The sequence below is a fragment of the Simochromis diagramma genome, unplaced genomic scaffold (genome assembly GCF_900408965.1).
Source record: "Simochromis diagramma unplaced genomic scaffold, fSimDia1.1 OVJJ01000603.1, whole genome shotgun sequence".
Lineage (NCBI taxonomy): Eukaryota > Metazoa > Chordata > Actinopteri > Cichliformes > Cichlidae > Simochromis > Simochromis diagramma.
This window is the reverse complement of record NW_024387414.1, coordinates 2,012,354-2,018,353: the sequence shown is the minus strand read 5'-3', so window position 1 is coordinate 2,018,353 and position 6,000 is coordinate 2,012,354.

The window sequence follows — 6,000 nt, the reverse complement described above, 5'->3', positions numbered from 1 at the left end:
AAATGTTGGGCCCCTTCTGACCCCCCCTGTACAAAGTCAATAGGTTTATCAATGGATTAAACATTAAGTCCAGTTTTAAGATTAGTTTCCGGGCCTTTGTTCCAGTTTATTCCAGGTTTATTATCTCCTGTGGCAGGTTTGTTATATCAGAGGGGGGAGAGGAACCTCCTCTGTGTTGGACATGGATGTATACTGGGGCTCTCCCCTGTTTTGACTCCTTGCAGCTCATTTAAATGTTTGCAATGTCAAAGATTTGAGCCAGCCTTTCATTTCGTCCTGCTTGGAAACCTTAAGCTTCTTTTGCAACTTAATTTGCTGATGGTGTCGAGGCTTAACGGAGTTCAGTGGAATCGCTCCGACAGAAGAAATTAAACCAAACTCCTGGGGAATTGCTCCACTCTCTCAATTTGTGGCAAATCGCCAGGGGACCCGCTCACCAGGGCAACTGATAACCCACCCTTGATTCGGCACAAACAGTCCTCTCAAACACTCGTTAATTAGCTTCTGCCTCCAAACCCTTATCAGGCCTTCCAACGTCTACTTGTAAAGGCTTGTCCTTGATTCAGAATGCAGCTGAACTGCGTTTCATTAATATGACATGTTGGTGTGAGCGATGCTTCAGCGAGCATTCAGGCTGTGGTTGAACCGCTCCCTGTCAGTCTCCTGTTTCTCATAATGGAATGAAGAAAGAGAGGAAGTCTGTGGAGCGTCTATGGAGGAAGCCCTCAGAAATGAATCAGATTATATGGGCCAGGTGTCCTTTTACTGTTACAGACTAGCTGCCCTAAAGTCAGTAACCCGAGGGCTGCTTGTTTTGACCTAACAGCTTTAACATTAGCTCAGTTCCAGCTCTTCCTAATGGTATGTTTGGTTTTATATGTTAAAGGTTTGAATGGCTGTTTAATCCCAGTTACATTACAAACAATTTAAAAGAGAGAAACATGGTGCAGAATAGAAATCTGACCTGTGCCTGTGTTTCCAGTGTTGGCTGAGGCTCGTGTGCCTTCAACGTGCTGCCTTGTTCATCATCAGTCACGAGTCATCTCCAGCTTTTTATCAGCTCTGTCCATGACCACCAGTTTTAAAAAACTAAAGTGTAACTAAAGCCCCTTCACTCATATTTAAGCAGTTATCAAAAGATTCACAGTCGGACCTCAAGCTCAGGATCAGGACTTTCTGAGTGAGTAATTAAAACCACAGCAAACTAAAGTTTGCTCCATTTTCAGCGTCTTCCTCCTGCTGTGACGTCTGTCTCTGCCCTCAACACGAACTTCTACTGAGAAACAGTCAGTCGTCGTTCTCCATCTTCCCCTGAGCTTATGTTAGCCTCATCATAGTTCTGTAGCTCAGTCAACCAGCCCGACTTCCCTCTGATGTTCAGCTAACTGTGCGGAGTTTGGACAAAAAAAATTCATTTATCATGAAGTTATTAAAGGAGTTCATAGTTTGCTATAACGTAACCACTTAACCACTCACACTTAAAATAACGAAGCGCCAGTATAATTTAACTTCTTAAGTTCCATCCATTCTCATCCAAGTGGGGTGGGTGGAGCCTATCCCAGCTGTCGAGGTGCAGGGTACACCGTGGACAGGTGGCCAATCCAACCCAACATCTGCATGTCTTTGGATTGTGGGAGGAAGCTTAACTTTAATCACATGTTTAAGGATCTTAAAAAAACTTTATACTATAAAGGAGTTTTTTGTACTTCACTTTATGCTCCCCACAATTCAGAGACGGAAGAGGATCATACGCTACGTTATTCTGACCGTCTCAGCCATCATCCGGATCACGGCAGGCTGAATTCAGTGAACCTTCTCCCAGAATCTGGAACATTTAGCGCAGGTGTGGTCGACCTGTTTGAAAGGCCAGTACACCTCACAGCGCTCCTCACAAAGGTCTGATTCTGCTTTTCAGAAATCCTCTGATGGTGAGGCTTATCACAGAAGTCCTTCTCACCTGTTGTTCAAATCTTTTGTTTACAAGGGCAGCCAATCAGAAAAGTTGCCTTAAAACAGCTTATTACACAGAAGGGATGAACTGGGGTCTGCACAAAGGCCCTGTATAATGTAGAAAAAGATTTTTTAAAAATCATGAATAATGCAAAGCTACTCTGGAGTCAAACTATAAAAATACGTTGTTTGAAATGAAAAGAATAGGCCCACATTACAGTGCTGTGTGTCAGTGGCAGAAAGCACAGACGCGTAAACCATCGGTTCAGTCCACGAACAGAATCCGAGTATTAGCGGGCCATTAAAGCCTCGCTCTCGGGTAGCACCACACTGGACAGCGTTGTTATCTGTTGGGATGAGATGCATGGTGGGATAAAGGTGATCTTCTGGGACAGCAACGGTTTGAAACGTCCCAGAGCTGTCAGAGATAAATGGAGCTGAGTCACGCTCGGAGAAACAGCAGAACAGGGACAGAATGTTTTAAAGAATAATGGAGCTCATTTAAAGTCTGGACTCTGTTTACGTTCCTGCCTCGCCCGCTCTCAGTGCACACGGTCGTAACATCGTGGTTTTTTACCCCAATATAAAGTCGCCATAAAGGAGAAAAATCACATTATTAAACATGAAATTCACACAAACTGAGGGGAGCTCGGTTACAGACACACTGCAGGGGTCCCTCGTCGTGTCTCCTATTCACTGATTTGGAACCAGGGCAAGTCAAGAAATGGGTCAGTATTTTTTAATATTTGCTCCTATTTATACAGACTGTATGAAACATTGATGGAGCTTCTGCTTCTTAAAAGTCAATGTGACAGTGCCAAAACCCTGCAGTTCCTCTAACAACCACCAGAGGCTCCCTCAGCGAGTCAGTCCCCATAGACTCCCGTGTTAAAACGGCCGACTTTACAGCAGAAGTACACGCGCTCACAGGCCAATAGAAAACCTGTTTTGGTCTCCATGGATAATTCCTCCTTCTATACATGTCATTGTACCAACAGACCATCCGAGAAGTCTGAGCTCCAGTTTTGATGAGTGTAATTCTAGGATATTATTTGGATGCTACTGAGCGCTGATTTGCAAGTATCAGAGTCTGAGCGATGGTCGGTAATGTGTCCAAAAACCAACCAGATTTAACACAGAATGCTAAAGTTAACGCTCCGTCCACCCAGCCAGCCGCTCGTCAGGCATCTTAACGGGGAAAAATAATAATACTGGTTATTTATACTAATAAGGGTAATGAATGAAAAGATGCCACAACGTAGATCAAAATGATGCATGATGGGGGGGAATTAATGGACCCTACTCTCTCCACATGAGGCTGGACATCGTCGTGCTCCAGCAGGAACCCAGGAGCGACTCCACCAGCCGAGAGTCTGACAGTGAGTCCAAGGATTTCATCCTGATACCTGATGGCTGTAGGGTGCCGTTGCCCATAGAGGTCGTGTGTCCCTCCGTGGATATGCCACCCAGACCGTCACTGACCAACACTGAACCAGTCGTGCCGAACGATGTTACAGGCAGCATGACGTCCTCCACGCTGTCTCCAGGCCATTTCACGTCTGTCACATGAGTTCAGGATGAACCTGCTCTCGTCTCTGGAAAGCTCAGGGTACCAGTGCTGATCCTGGTATTCTTTGGCAAATGCCAATCAGGCTCCACGGTGCTGGGCAGTGAGCACAGGGTCCACTCGTTGGCATCGAGCCCGAGTGCCGCCTCTGTAGGGTCCAGGTATCACCTCGTGCTACCAGTAGGGACACTGACCCTGGACAAATGCAAAACTAGTGAAAACAGTCACCTGTGAGATCATCCCTGCTTGGGGGTGGTCTCATTGTTGCCCCGCTCACGCACCTGTTGTTGCTTTCATTACCACCAAAGCAGCTGATCCTGACTAACAGACTAACTGAGCCGATCCATGTCCAAGACGTTCCACTGACTCGCTGCTGGATTTAAAGTGTTCCTTTGATTTTTATATATTTCTTATATTTTTTTAACCACCTGTATTACCATGAACATGATTATCAGATCACATGTTCACAGACATGACGAATTCGTCAGTGCAGTCACAGGATGTTCTGCTGCTAAGGAACGTGGGTAATCGTGTGTGTGTGTCACAGTAAGAGGTTAACTGTCTGTCATGTTCGTGTATGAACACAGCAGGTATATAAACACCTGTACTTCCTGTCATCTTTGGTAACTGCCCACACGCTTTCTGCTGGTGCATTTGAGCCTTGCTCATTATTTTAACCCCCCCGAACTGATTCAGATTCAACTTTGACCCCAACATTAACCCTTTCCACCTGGAGCTCCCATCCCTTCATCAGCGTGCTGCTGCTGGTGTGATGAACCGGCAGTGACGTCCTGTTTTCTACCTGAGCAGCAGGAACTGTCGACATGTCATAAACACACAGGCATGACCAGCAGCTCTGAGGATGTTTGTAGGAGAAAGGTCTTCGTGTTATTTTAGTCGCAGTACATTCCCACGCTTTCTTTCTTTTCTTTTCCTTTTTTTTAGAACAATGGAAAATGTCCAAAGCTTATGATGAAGCAGGATAACCATACATGACAAACTGAGTGTGTTATATGTAAAGTCATATACGTGACCTCATGTGAAATGCTGGTCGTAGTCGTGCAGGTCCAGTCCTCTGTGGCAAAATTCAGGTCTCTGAGTCCGCCTGTTGCTGCAATCACTCAGAACATGGGCTGCTTCAGATGAAACCAACCAATCATTGTCAATCACTTCATGTCACACACGCAGAGCAGCACAGCCACTTACAACCCCCCGTCGACTTCACCCGCCGTCAGAGGCCAAGATTGCCACTGTAGCTCCAGTCAAGTGACCGCTGGTGATGAAGAGACCACCCATTCCTCCACAGACAAAAAATGAGGGAACTGGGACGAGACCTCCGATACAGAGCCCCCCAGTTTGACTCCCAGCTGCCTGTCCTCTTTATCCACATTTTCCATCTCACTATAATCACAAGCATCAAACAATCTTTATAATAACAGAAGGAATCGAATAAAGAAAAGTGGAAACTGGAGTAACAGCAGGGATTTCAAACCAATGCTGGGAGGAGCTCAACTCATTCATGCTAAAGATCGGAGAATCCTCTATGCATGTTGTGTTTGTATTACTCCTCATTGTTAATGTGCATATACCAGTATGTGCCTTGAACGAGCATTATATCATGTAGAAGTATACGAAACAGTGAGTGTAAATGGAAAATCAATTAATCAATCAAATAGGACCAAATCACAAAGTAAAGACCTACAATAATTCAGAGAAAACCCAACAATCAGTCGAGCCCCTATGAACAAGCACTGCTGACCCCGACCCACAAACACTGACCCTGAACTTCAACAGGTGACAAACTGATGAGCAGACAGGCTGCAGCCGCGTTTCTACCTGTTCATGTTTCTACAGTAGAATCACCATGGCGACCACTTTAAACGCTGTTTGTGCTGGTTTCCATCTTTGTTACGTGCTTTCAGTTTTATGTTCATACCTAAATACTAAGACGAAGATTGTACGTGTGCTCATTAGGATACGGATGCAGCCTCAGTTTATGTTGTTACGTTGTGGTTATGTGTCAGTGAGTTTCAGCTATTTTACAGTAACATGAAAGTAATGTAAAGAGTAACATAATGAATTACTTTGTCCTGGGAGTAATTAACCAAGCTAGTGCGTTATCTTTAAGAAAATTAATATATGTAATATTTATTACATCTACATACATATATATGTAATAATTAGCAAAATAACAGAAACACCTCCAACATACACAAACATTTGAGGGTGCAGCATGCAACTGTTCTGCACAGATGCAAAGTGATGCTGTTTCGTGATTGTCACGGCGGGGTGCGCCGGTGTGAGGAAAGAGGTAGACCCGGATGCAGACATGGTGGAGACAAACGTAGTTTCAAAAATAAAGCGAGCCTTTATTGGCTGATTGCAGAAGAAAAACAAGGAACTAGGGAAACTAAGGAGGCTATGAACACTGTTAACAAAAAGGCTGTGACACTCAGTGAAAAACTATGACAAACTATGAACAC